Source organism: Sturnira hondurensis, unplaced genomic scaffold (assembly GCF_014824575.4).
Source record: "Sturnira hondurensis isolate 20B ecotype Veracruz unplaced genomic scaffold, ASM1482457v3 Scaffold0014615, whole genome shotgun sequence".
In the NCBI taxonomy this organism is placed as follows: Eukaryota; Metazoa; Chordata; class Mammalia; order Chiroptera; family Phyllostomidae; genus Sturnira; species Sturnira hondurensis.
The window spans coordinates 1,067,981-1,081,889 of NW_028087246.1; the positions used below are offsets into that span (position 1 = coordinate 1,067,981).

The 13,909-nt window shown below is 40.4% G+C and overlaps 1 protein-coding gene across 4 annotated transcripts in view; it reads right to left on the bottom strand.

Annotated features, from left to right (window-relative positions):
- DIS3L2 (DIS3 like 3'-5' exoribonuclease 2) overlaps window positions 1-13,909 on the bottom strand; it is a 279,723-nt gene that overhangs the window by 251,589 nt on the left and 14,225 nt on the right. For 3 of the 4 annotated variants that reach the window (XM_037063522.1, XM_037063521.1, XM_037063523.1), the window contains exon 1: window positions 6,915-7,035. The exons of the other annotated variant lie outside the window; for it this stretch is intronic. The gene's annotated coding sequence lies outside the window, so the exon portion shown is untranslated. Of the gene's footprint in view, window positions 1-6,914; window positions 7,036-13,909 lie in introns of those variants that run through there. 4 annotated transcript variants of the gene reach the window in all.

Consider the following 13,909-nt stretch of genomic DNA (forward strand, 5'->3'; position numbering starts at 1 on the left):
CAGACTTCATAAAATCAGTTCCAGGCAAGGAACCAAAAAAACAAAAAGAGAAACCACCTCTAACTCTGGAGAAAAATGAATCAGAATGCAGAATATATTACCAAAATTGTCCAGGTTTCAACAAAAACTTATAGTATATGCAAAAATGTAAAAGTGTGGCCAATATCACTTTTAAATTTTGGGGTGGACAGTTTCAACAAAACTGTCTCTGATGGAACCCAGATTTTGGACTTACACAACAAAGACTTCAAAGCAGGTCTTACAAATATGGTCAAAGAACTAAAAGAAACCATCTTTAGAGTAAAGTATGGATAACAACTCATCAAATAAATAAGACAGAAATTACAAAAGAACCAAATAGAAACTCAAGTTGAAAGGTAGAATAACAAGGAAAAATTTACTAAAGGGTTCAGCATTAGATTTGACCTGGCAGGAGAAAGAATCAATAAACCTGGGGGGCGGGGGGGTCAGTTAAGAAGAAAAGATAAAAACTAAGAAAATTTTAATCCAAATTCAGGTCTTGTAATAGAGTCTGGCCCCAATTTCAGATGCTTAAAGCCTCACTTCCCCCTTCTGCTTTGACCCAGCCAGATGGGTTGATAAGAAACGTCCACACTGCCCCCACACTGGGCCCTAGAGGCAAATTCAAATTTTGCAAATCCTTGGCATGCACATGAACACCTCTCTCCAGCCCCCCAGCCATTATAAAGGCCTGACCCACACCTTCTGCCTGGCTCAAACCAGGGCAGACCAGCTCCCCCTGAGGCCCCGTACCCATCCTAATCGCCCCCTGAGGCTCTCAGATGAGTAATAAATCTTCTCTCAAATTCTCTTAGTGCACGGAGTGCAGTAAGCATGAACAGGTCAGCAATTAGTAGGATTACTAATTGGAGTGGTGCATCCCACCTCTGCAGGGTGACCACAGAACAGGAATGAAGGAAGGGACAATTATACCAATTACAGAAAGGAAAAGGATTATAAGGGAATACAATGAACAACTTTATCCCCCTAGACAACTTAGATGCAATGGACGAATTTCTAGAAAGACACAAACTACTGAAGCTGACTTAAGAAGAATAGAAAATTTAAATAGACATATAATAAGAAACAAAATTAGTCATTTAAAATTTTCCAATAATGAAAAGCCCAAATAGCTTCCCTGGTGAATTCTGCCAAATATTAAAAAATTAATAATACTAGTCCTTTACAAACTCTTCCAGAAAAGAGAGGAAATATTCTCCAACTCATTTCATAAGGATAATATCCCCCGATACCAAAGGCAAAAACAGCACAAGACAAAAAAGTTTTAAACATAGTTTAACATTTCTTCCTGGGTCAGTTTTGTTTATTTGCATTTTTATAGGAATTTGTGAATTTCATCTAAAGTTTCCATGGGGGAGCAGGGGTGTTGGTGCAGGATGTTGTTCAAAATATCCTTGATTTTCTTAATACCTGCAACAGTGCTGTCTTTTCCGAAATGATGGAAATTTTCCATATCTATGTCATCCAACATGGTAGCCACATGACATCATGTGTCTTTTGAGCATTTTCAAGGGTGGCTAGTATAACTGTCCAGTCTGAAATATTTGTATTTCATCTTTACCTTATAGGATATTTTCACAGGGCTCAGAATTCTAAGTGTTTCTTATTTTCTCTCAGTAATTTGAAGATAGCATTCCATTGTCTTCAAGCCTCTACTGTTTCGGTTGAGAAATCTGTCGATCTGATTTGGGGTCTAAATAGCTGATTCTTTGAAATTCTCCCCCCACTTTTGGAAGCTTTTGAAATTTTTCTCCTTATCTTTGGTTTTCTACAGGTTTACTAAAATAACCCAAGGTGTGGATTTCTTCTTACCCAGTTTGGTGTTAGTAAGGTTTCTTGAATCTATTCCTTGATAACTTTTACCAGTTATGAAAAGTATCAGTCAGTCTCTTCCAATATCATATCTGCCCCACTCTCTCTCAACCGTTTGTCTGGGACTCCAATTAGGAACTTTTTTTCATTTTTAATTATGCTCAATTGGTTTTCTTATTAATGATACACTAGAAAAAATATTTGCTTTTATTTTTTTAATTGTTGTTAGAGTAGTTTTCTGCCTTTTACCCCCACCCCAACCCACCCCCAGCCCTCCCCACCTCCCTCAATTACACACTTTTGATCTTTTCGATGGCTCTGTGCCTCCCTCAATCTCTTCAGTAATTTTTCCACTTCACTAATTCTCTCTTCAGCTCTACATAATCTTCTTTTGAACTCATCCAATAATATTCTAGTTTTAGTTACTATGGTTCCAAGTCTAGATTTTCCATTTTGTTTTTTTGGAAAGTTTCCAGTTCATGACTGAAAATAGTGAATCTTCTCTTTTGTCTTTTTAAACAAGGTAAACATAGCTATATTAAAGTTGACTCGTAAAAGCTACAATATAAGAGGCCCCTATGGATCTAACACTATATTCTATTGCTTCTATTTGATTTTGTTCATGTTGTGTCTGATTTTCTTAATTACAGGATGGATACTACATCATAAAATGTTTGTAGAAATAATTTGAGGCCTAGTATAATGTTATCATCTTCCAAACAGGATTTACATTTGCTTTTTGCCAAGCACCTGAGACAAACACAATAAATTAACATCAACCTCTTTTTATAATCTAAATATAGTCAAAGTGGAGCCACAGTTCCTCTGAGGGCCTGTCTACATCCCATCCACTCTTACCTGTCAATGGTAGCCCTTCAGGATCCCAACCTTAAATAAGAATGGCACAGCAGGGCTTGTGAATCAGTTACAGGGCAGATTATTTATAGTGTGCTTCCTTTTATGAAAGAAAAGAGAAGTGCCCTGGCTGGTGTGGTTTGGTCGATTGAGCACCAGCCTGCGAACCAAAGGGTCGCCAGTTTGATTCTCAGTCAGGGCACATGCCTGAGTTGTGGGCTAGATCCCCAGTAGGGGGTGTGTGTGAGAGGCAGCTACATGTCAATGTTTCTCTCCCTCTCTCTTCCTCCCTTCCCTTCTGTCTAGAAATAAATAAAATCTTTAAAAAAAAGAAAAGAAAGAGAAGAGAAAACAAGAATTGCACACACATACATTTCTGCAAGAAAGACACACAGAAAGTTAGAACTAGTGAGAATGGAGACCTACACAGGTTAAGTTAAAACAGGACGAAAAGGCAGCAGGGAAGACTGAGTAAGACAGACGGATGTGAAGCAACTTCACGGTCAGAATGGGCACGTCCTGACTTTTGAAACGACATTCATGTTTCACATACTCAAAAAAGTCAACATAAAGTAAGATAAAAACATCCTAAAATGCAATGTAAATAAAAATGAATGGTCCTAACTATATTCAAAATGAAAAACACAATATACTAAAGGGATGGGGGAGAACTAACCCAAATAATTTTTGAATACAGTATTTAAACCCTAAGGTTAAAGATAAATAAAGAAGTATAAATAAAAGTTCAATTCAAATTAATAGATTAGTTTTTCACAGAGGTATGCATTAGCAATTCTAAAATTAACTTCTGTATATTTTAGGATTCTACAAATAAGTAAGTATACTGCAGATAATAGCAGTCAGGCTTGTCAATATGAGAAAGAAATTACAAATATAGAAAGTAGAAAGACCAGTATAAAATCTGTGGTATAGAAATGGAAGTAGAGACACCACTATCACTCAGTGGTTTACAATATATGCAGATAGATACAGAAATATAGATATGTCTATATCTATATTTATATATCTATTTTTATATTTATATAATATAATCTATATTTATATAGATTATATTTAAATATAATCTATATTTATTTATCTATATCTATATCTATATATCTATATGTGTATACTTTTACGTATACACATAAAAGTATACGTACAAGGATACGTACCTATTCTCATATTATCTAGCTCTGTGTGCTGAGAGGGCCTATAAATACCAATATCCCAGCAGCAGTGGACATATTTAGTACCCAGATCTCGGCTTCTAAATACCATTCACTGCAAAAGGCATGCAGGGCTCCTCGGAAAAAATGGTCAGTTCTTCTTCTTTTTTTTTAAGATTTTATTTACTTACCTTTAGAGGGGAAGGGAAAGAGAGAGAAGGAGAGAAATATCAGTGTATGGTTGCCTCTCGTGAGTCCCCCAAATGAATCACAGTAGTTGATGAAATTCTATTCACTTCTTCACTTGAGCTCTGGCTTTACGAGAGGGTTACATGATTTTCAACTTTTGAAGCATCAACTACCTTAATACTTTTTCTCATTGTAGATAAGCCTCTAACAACAAAAGCAAAATTCGTGTTTATTGTCTTCTAAATATAGTGGCCAGTGCTTGTGCATTTAGTGAGTCCCCTGGGAACTGGCCTGCAACCCAGGCATGTGCCCTGACTGGGACTAGGACCGCAATCGTGTGGTTCGCAGGCCACGCTCAATCCACTGAGCTACACCAGCCGGGGCAAAAATGGTCAGTTCTAAGACTGGCTTAACAAAAGTACAATATGAGTCTAGAAGGGGGTTGGCAAACTACAGCCCACAGGCCAAATCTGGATAGCAACCTTCTTTACAAATAAAGTTTTATTGGAATACAGCCATGCTCATTCACTTACAAATTATCTATGGCTGCACTCCTGCTGCAAGGGTGGAGTAAGTAGTTGCAACAGAGACGGTATAGCTCACAAAGCCAAAAATATTTACTATCTGGCCACTTACAGAAAAAGTTTGCCAAGCCCTGGGCCTAGAATATCTTCTTGTTCCAAAAAGAAAACACTCAAAAAATAATGGGGACATGTCAAAAGTTCACAGGAGCCAGTTGAAAAGGTTATTACTGGCCAAATATATGACAATTTGAGGATTAAATTTTTAAATGATGACAGTTTATATCATTCATAAAGTAAAAAAATATGAGTTCATACTGATATAGATAGATAGATATATAGATAATATATAAATGAAGGGGGGAGCTCTTTCTTACATCAGAATCCCAACTAATAAATGTAGAAAAACGACAGAATCAGAAAATTACCACAGATGATCATCATAATAATTCAGATTCATCGATGGATTCTTAAAACTAGTGGGTAAAAGTTTTGAGGAGTAACAGAATAAAGAGCCTCAAAGATCCTCATTAAATACAAAGAGAAAGCGCACCCTCGACCGCAGAGCAATCTGGCAGACCACCACACCGAGCGGTCCGAGTAGACGCCTGCAAGGGGACCAGTTGGCATCACGTGCCTCCTGGTACAATGAAAAACATGTCACTTATGAAACGTGGATCAGACCTGCTACAAAATAACTGGCCTGTAATCCTCAAAAATGTTAAATTCATAAAAGCTAAAATAGTTTCAGATTAAAGGCAACTGATGACACATGACAACTCTATACTACTTGTGACTGGAATTTTCTTTTCACGTAAAGAATGTGACTGAGAAACTGAGAACATCTGAATAGGATCTATAGATTACATCAATGGCATTCCATCAATTTCAATTCCAAGTTCAATCATTTCTGTAGGTGTGAAATTATATTTCCAAAAAGAATCCAAGTCCTTAATTATAAAATCATATCTGTTTTTATAATTAAAACGTTGAGTTACTTTTCTCATGCTAAAGAACATTCCCAAAAACTGACAATTTAACAACTAAAAACAACCCCATAATAAAAGGGAATACAAATGATGTACTAAAAAAACAAAGTTCAAATAACCAGTTAAAAGACATGTGGGCTACAAAACCATTTCATCCTGTTTCGTATGGGCCAAAACAGATTTATTAGCTGCAAGCTCAAATAAAGTGATCTCAAATGAGAGTTATGTCAGTAAAAACACTGCCTCTCAACAGGTCAGAAGTGACTTTACTCACATTTTACAAAATATTTTGAGGATTTAAAAGATTAAATGTCCTGAAAGGGACAACAATCCAGCACTTTTTGCAAACACAGCTGTTGGTTAAAGCTCTTGAGAAAAGAAAAGTTCTGGAATGGGTCTCAGTTGTAGGAAGAGATAATGTTATAAAATATTAAGAAAATTCTGGAATCTTTTCCTATTAATCTCTCCAATAGCCGACTTGTTTCTAAACATGTGCTTCACTGCCCTATGCTAGGACCTCTTCAGGCCCCAAGCAAAGACCCACGAGCTCTACACGACCTGCAAAGCCCCTGCTGTCGTGGCACTGACAGGCTAGGGGTGGAGAACCCAGCAATCAGGCACAGCAGTGACACAGACTGATGAGATGGACGGGGAATGACCAATGGATGGGTCATTCATTGGATGACCCATTCATTCAATGGATGGGTCATGGGTCCCCTTTGGGACACTACTTCAGCTTCAGTCATTAGGAAAAGCCTCTACTGAGAAACGGTACTGTGGCCAAGGTCCAAACAACAAGAAGTCCCCACATGAAGGTCTCAGGGTAGAGCCTTCTTGGCAGAGAACATGACAAGCACAAAAAAACAACAAAGGGGAAACAATCTCAGGATGTTCAAGGAAGGTGTTTTTTTTAAAAAAAAAAAAGACCTCAGTAATACTCTCAATATTGTAGGTGATACCAAAGAACTGTGGATTTGGGGTCAGGTATGGTAATGGCATTGTGACTGTGGACAACAATTTTCATACTGTATAGTGTGTATATGTACATGGAAGTACAGTAAATGACGTCGGTGGTTTCTTTAAAACATTTCAGCAAAGGAAAGAGAACTAAAAACGGGATGAACGGGGCAAATGTGCAAAAATTCTTGGGGAAACAGGTCAATGGGGGCTGGTGAGCTACCCTCCCTAGTTTTTGTGTATTTGAAACCTTTCATAGTAATTGTTAGAAACCCCACAGAACAGAAATTTTGTGCTAAAACTAGAAGGTATTCCTCATGCCTTCTTCCTCCTACTTTCATACCCCAGCTCGGCCCTCACCCCCTCGGTCTTGCGCTTACCTCACGTGAGGAGATGAAACGAAAGCTTTGAGGACAGGAGCACACTGGACAGGCCCGGAACTCTGGGACTAGGTCCAGTTTCTGGGAGATGGAGCTAATCAACCAGAGGCAGGGCTGGAACCCAGGGAGAACTAAAACAAGAGAAGATAAAGTGAACAGCCACCCACTGAGAAGAAACAGTCATGCTTTCTGAGACGGGGACTGCCTAGATGAAGAAGCACCTCCCCAGAGATTAAAACCCAACAGGCTTCTTTCCCCTCCCTTCCACGGAGACTTCTTTGGCAAGGATCTTCAGACTGAGAAACCCCACTGCCGAATGTCAGTCTTGGTCTCACTTGACCTTGCTGTAGCCCTTGACACAGCTGAACATTTCCCCTCTTCCTGAGCCTCTCTACTTGCTTGGCAGATGTGACTGCAGAGCAAAAGATGACCATACTTCCTTTCAAGGACAAATGTCACATCCACAGCCCCTCCTGAGAGACAACAAGCAACCTGTGACCCAAGTGACCAGTTCTGAAGGGACCAGGAACAGGTCCCTAACCCAACAATCTGTGATCTATAGAATGGTGTGTCAGAAAATTATATTTCTGATAATTTAGTGGAGTCAATATTCTGAAAATCTTTCTGATACCAAATCACAACTGCTGAACAAAATATTACCAATTCCTTGACAGCACAGTGGAGCTCTCAAAAGAGAAAAGAAAATCCCCCAAATCAAACAAGAGGTAGAAACCAGAATATGTCAAAGCTGAAGCTACAGAGACCTTGACATCTTGGTGTCGGTGCCAAGAGGCTTATGGTCTAAAGGTGCAGGGGGACAAGAAATAAGATTCTGGCCCTGGCTGGTGTAGCTCAGTGGATTGAGCGCGGGCCTGCGAACCACAGGATCGAGGTTCGATTCCCAGTCAGGGCACATGCCTGGGTTGCAGGCCAGTTCCCAGCAGGGGCCAGTTCCTGGCAGGGGATGCACGAGAGGCAACCATACATTGATATTTCTCTCCTTCTCTCCTTCCCTTCCCCTCTGAAGGTAAATAAATAAAATATTTAAAAAAAAAAAAAAAGAAATAAGGCTCTGACCATACGAAATGTAGAGAAGTAGAAGTTATCCAGGAAAAAAATCAAGACCCATAAAAAGCAACCAACTCAGTGAAAGGTGAGCTAGAATAAAAATACACCTTCTGGTGAAGAAAAGAATCAAGAAATGTGTTTTTCTTCTGGCCAAGATGGAGGTGTAAGTGGAAACACTGTGCCTCCTCGCACAACCAAATTTAAGAACAACAGATTTAGAAACAAAAACAACCAGAACAAACAGAAAATTGAACTATATGAAATTCCGACAACGATCCATTCATCTAGACTGGTAAGAGGGGCAGAGAGGGGTCGGAGCAGGAAAAAGCGGTGGTTGGCAAACCTGGGCGCGGGGAGGAAACAAGGAGACCCAATCCAGTGAGGCACGCAAGGAGGCTGGCTGACCGTGGTCATACATTCATGCGCAGATAAACCAGGCAAAAAACTGGCAGTGAGACAGACTGCGAAACCCAGGGCCCCAGCGCCAGGAAACAAAGCCTAAAAGCACCGATTGAAAACACTTGTGGGGGTTGAGGTGCTGGCAGAAGATTCCCAGCCTCACAGGAGAGTTTGTTGGAGAGACCCACAGGGTCCTAGAACATACACAAGCCCACCCACGCAAGAACCAGCACCAAAAGGGCCCAATTTGCTTGTGGGAAGCAGCAGAGGGGACTGAAATCCAACAGAGAGCAGAACAAGTGCCATCGATCCCTCTCTATCTCTGCCCCCACAGACAGCACCACAACCCAGAAAATGGGTTGTCCCACCCTGGTGAACACCTAAGGCTCCACCACTCATACATAACAGGCACAACCAGACCAAAACATTACGGCTCAAACAGAACAAATCAAAGCCCCAGAGACAATACTTTTAAGGGACCAAGAGATAACCAACCTATCAATCAGATACACAGTTCAAAACACTGGTGATCAGGATGCTCACAGAACTGGTTGATTTTGGTCACAAATTAGATGAAAAACTGAAGGCTACATACACTAAGTGAAATGAAGCAAAATGCACAGGGAACCAAGAGTGATGAAAAGAAAACCGCGACTCAAATCAATGGAGTGGACCAGAAGGAAGAAAGAAACAACCAAACGGAAAAGAATGAAGAAATAAGAATAAGAAATAAGAATTCAAAAAAATGAGGAGAGGCTTAGGAACATCCAGGACATCTTTAAACACTCCAACATCTGAATTATAGGGGTACCAGAAGGGGAAGAGGAACAGCAACAAGTGGAAAACTTACTTGACCAAGTAATAAAGGAGAACTTCCCCAATCTGGCAAAGGAAATAGACTTCCAGGAAGTCCAGGAAGCTCAGAGAGTCCCAAAGAAGGTGGACCCAAAGAGGAACACACCAAGGCACATCATAATTACATTACCCAAGATTAAAATGAAGGCGAAAATCTTAGAAGCAGCAAGAGATAAGGGGACAGTTACCTAACAAAGGAGTTCCCATCACATTGTCACCTGATTTCTCAAAAGAGACCTTACAGGCATGAGGGGCTAGGAAGAAGTATTCCAAGTCATGAAAGGCAAGGACCTACATCCAAGATTGCTCTATCCAGCAAAGCTTTTTTTCCCCAGCAGAGTAGAAGGGCAGTTAAAGTGCTTCTCAGATAAGGTCAAGTTCAAGGAGTTCATCATCACCAAGCCCTTATTATATGAAATGTTAAAGGGACTTATCTAAGAAAAAGAAGATAAAAATATGAACAGTGAAAGGACAGCAAACTCACAGTTACTAACAACCACACCTAAAACAAAAGCAAACCAAGAGGACAGCTAGATCAGGAGTGGAACCATGGAAATGAAGAACACATGGAGGGTTAGCAACAGGGGAGTGGGAGGAGGAGAGGAGGGGAGAAGGGACAGAGAATAAGTAGCATAAACGGTGGGGAGAAAATAGACAGCGGGAGGGCAAGAGTAGTGTGGGAAATGTAGAAGCTAAAGAACTTATGACACATGGACATGAACTAAAGGGGTGAATGTTGGGGGGGTGGGGGGGAATGAAGGGGGGAATGGAACTGTAATGGCATAATCAATAAAATATATTTTAAAAAATAAAAGAAATGTGTCTGTTTTGACTCAGGCTGCACTTGGGGGCACGGGAGACTTTGCCCTGGAGATGCATAACTCCAGTTTGCACTCATACAGTGGAGTCACGCTAACGCAGGCTCATGCACTAACCTCGAGTGATCCTATGTGGGTGTCCCAGGGTGTTGGCCAAACTGAAAACTCCTCTCAGAACTACCCAATTCAGAATAATCCCGCAGCCAAAGCCTGGTAAAGGCTTATAAAACACATGAGGAAGAAAACCATCATGACTGAAAGTCAGAAAAAACAGCTAGGTGTGGTACAAAACAATTTCAGGTCATAAAAACAATAAATAAACAATATTTTAGAACTATAATGTGTTGCCCTGGCTGGTGTGGCTCAGTAGATTGAGCACCAGCCTGCAAATCAAAGGGTCACCTGTTCAATTCCTGGTGAGGGCGCATGCCTGGGTTGCAAGCCAGGTCAGGGACCCAGTGCGGCGTGTGTGAGAGGCAACCACACATTGATGGTTCTCTTTCTCTTTCTCCCTCCCTTCACCTCTGCCTAAAATAAATAAATAATTAAATAAATCTAAATAAATAAAAAATAAATCTATAATGTGTATAAAGAAAAAAGTGAAAGAGACTTACTAAATGATAAATTTTAAGGATTAAACAGAGCTTTTAGAAGTAAAAAAAAAGTAAGTAATGTTGGTGACTAACCTTAGGTGTAAATTATGTTAGATGGTTAAAAGGAAAAGTATTGTATGTCTGATACTCTCAATACATGTAAAGGAGACACTTAAGACAACTAATCATAAAGTCGAGGATAAAGGGGCCTCCACAGCGGTAAGGTTCCTACACTTCACTCTAAGTGGTAAGATGTGGACACCATGTCGCAGTAGTAGCCTACGTAGGAGTAGACTATGGCAAAGGAAAAGCACCAAGTCTCCCCAAACTGATCTTTAAAGTCAATATAATTCTTCATAGAATCCCCAGATTTCTTATATACAGATAAGCTTATCTTAAAATTTATATGGAAATGCAAAGGAACTAGAATAACTAAAATGATGGGAAAAAAAGAACAGAGTTGGAGAAAGCGTGCTACCTGATTTTCAATATGAATCAAAACAACATGGTGTTTTCGGCAGGGCAGACCCACAGGCCAATGGAACAACACAGAGAATGAGACAGATCCATACAGACATGCCCACCTGATTTGTGACGGGGTGCAAAGGCAATTCAAGGGAGGAAAAACAGCTTTTCAACAAATGAGGCCGAAACAGCTGGCCATCAAAAGACAAAAAAAATAAACTTTGACCCAAACTTCACATCTTATATATAAATTAACTCCAAATAGACAGTAGGTCAAATATAAAATTGTAAAACTTTTAGAAGAGAACTAAGAGAAAAACTTCATGGCCAAGGCTTAGGTAAAGAGTTCTCAGACATGACACCAAAAGCATCAATCATAAGGAAAAAACAGATAAATTACTTTTCTTTTCATTTCTAGGACCCGGTCATTGTCAAAGCTGAAGAACAATTTAAGACAATTTTACCCAACACCAGAGCTCTTCTCAGAAGACTGAAAAGAGTATAGTTAGAACCTGAGTTCTCTGTTTTATCCTTAAGTAGTGAAGTGGAAAAGAGGGACTTACATATAATTATTTCATTTGAGTGGCATTGGCTTAACACCTTTTACCTACAACTTATCATTTTAAGATCTTTGGGAAAATCTCCAGGCATTAAATTTAAAAGTTTCAGGGTTAATTCTGAGACTGCTGGTATCAATCAAGGGTTACTGCTGACGGAGAATGGGCCATCTCATGTACTGGAATGAGGCGGACGCTTCTTGAACTCTAGCTCCCCAAAGCTTCTCTAACTTGTAAAGCATTATAACACTTAGTGGAATTTAGGTTTATAGAGTTTTACTCTAAGTTTAAAACTATTATACTACCAAATGTAATTAAGAGTCCTAGATTACGAAATATTTTTTTCACTTCTGCAATCCCAAAACCTAGCAAAATGCTTGCTAAATAACAGCACAATAAAATCTGTAAAAAAAAACAAACAAAAAAAACTCCACCATTCCCCAAGGGAAAATGAAGTGCTGAATTTAAGAGAAATAACAAAGCACTGGAATTCTGTCGCTTCAGCCCACGCGCCACCATCAGTCCCACCCCATCGTTTTCACTCCCCACCCACAGAACACGAGTCTTCCTGTCACTGCTCGACTAGTATCGGTCCGTACTGGCTCTGTCCTAAACCGATAGCTAATAGCTTCTCCTGCTTCACTTCTATCCCCCTTTATATCTAGCACTTGAGGACTTACAAGAATTTTAATATCCTAACTCATGGCCCAACATTTGGGCATTCTGCAGTTTAAACTCTAAAGCTGAGTATAAGGAATGACTTTGCCCTTTTGAGGTCCTAAACTGCCAGCGGGGTAAACAGCCCTCCTGGTTGGCCGTGTGCTGTGTGATAAATCGTACCCTCTGTACTGGAATTGCTCAACCCAAACCGTTCTGCGAGTCTGAAATCAAACCAGGACATTGATAAAGGCTTAATCATATGTATGTTACCCCTTGTTCTTACTGTGACCCACTCCTCCATTCTTTTAAGATTCTATTTATTTATTTTTAGAGAGGGGGGAAGGGAAGGGAAGAGAAAGGGAGAGAAATGTCAGTTGGTTCCCTCTTGCACCCACCCTGACAGGGGACCGAACCCATAACCCAGCCATGTGCCCTGACCAGGAGTCGAACCTGGTAACCTTTTGCTTTGCAGGATGACACCCAACCACCTGAGCCACACCAGCCAGGGTGCTCTTCCATTCCTTTAATATTGTTTTTGTTGAAAGTGTTTTTTGTAAAAGACGAATTGTTGACTAGTATGTAACCCATAGATAAACAGCATATTTGTGATTTGTGTACGAGTTCCAAGAACTAACTTCAAAGGCAGCTGACCCCAGCAACGGGACATTCCGGCTTCAGGACACTTGCTGGCTTTCGACCATAAAAACCAGACGTCTGCTTGAGCAGTTCTGAGATACTGGTCGGAATAGACCATGCTAACTTACAGATAAAGAACTTTCAACCCCCACCCTTGATTTCTTTGTTCTGCTTCCCCACTGCCTCCTAATGAAGCCCCCGCCGGCCCTGAAGGGTTAGGATGGTCTTTAGGACGGGGAGTCCGCCCTCTCTGCAAGCTGCCCACACTTGAACCTCTTTCCTTACATCAGCAACAGGCAGCTGAACCTGAGTTTGATATCATCACCATTGAAAGCTCAGTTGCCCCAGAAAGTGAACAATGTAAGTTTATTTATTCCCTTAGTTTCCAAATGCGTAGTCATTTTTATAAGACTTGGAATCAAACTGATGACACTGTCAGGAAGCAAGATCTCAAAGGCTCCAGAGGAAGGGGGAAGCAAGGCACGGACAGGATCCGAGATGGCCAACAAGATCCTGTGCTCTGCTGAGGGTGGCTGTGCTTCCCAGGGGTCTGAAAAGAGGCATTTCAGAGACGTGTGATCCTACGCACACCGAAGCAATGGACAAGGCTTGTTTAAGGCAAAGACAAACCTTTACTAAGGAAGTTATAGGCCTGAAGTTATACGACTATTCACCATGACCTGCCCAGTCGAGAATTTATAACCAGATCACCCTGAAAGGTTACTTTCTATCACCTTGTCAGTTTTATTTCAGCATCCCATTTTTGTCAACATTAGCAACCCTTCTCTTTAATCATCCTATAGGCCTGACTCCCATACCCTCCTGTTTATTTAACCCGAGACCTGTTTTTTCTCTGCCATAGACCTCAGTATGCCACTTGATTCAGAAAGTCAACATTCATTTGTTTTCACTTGGAAAAACCAACAATATACCTGGACTGTCTT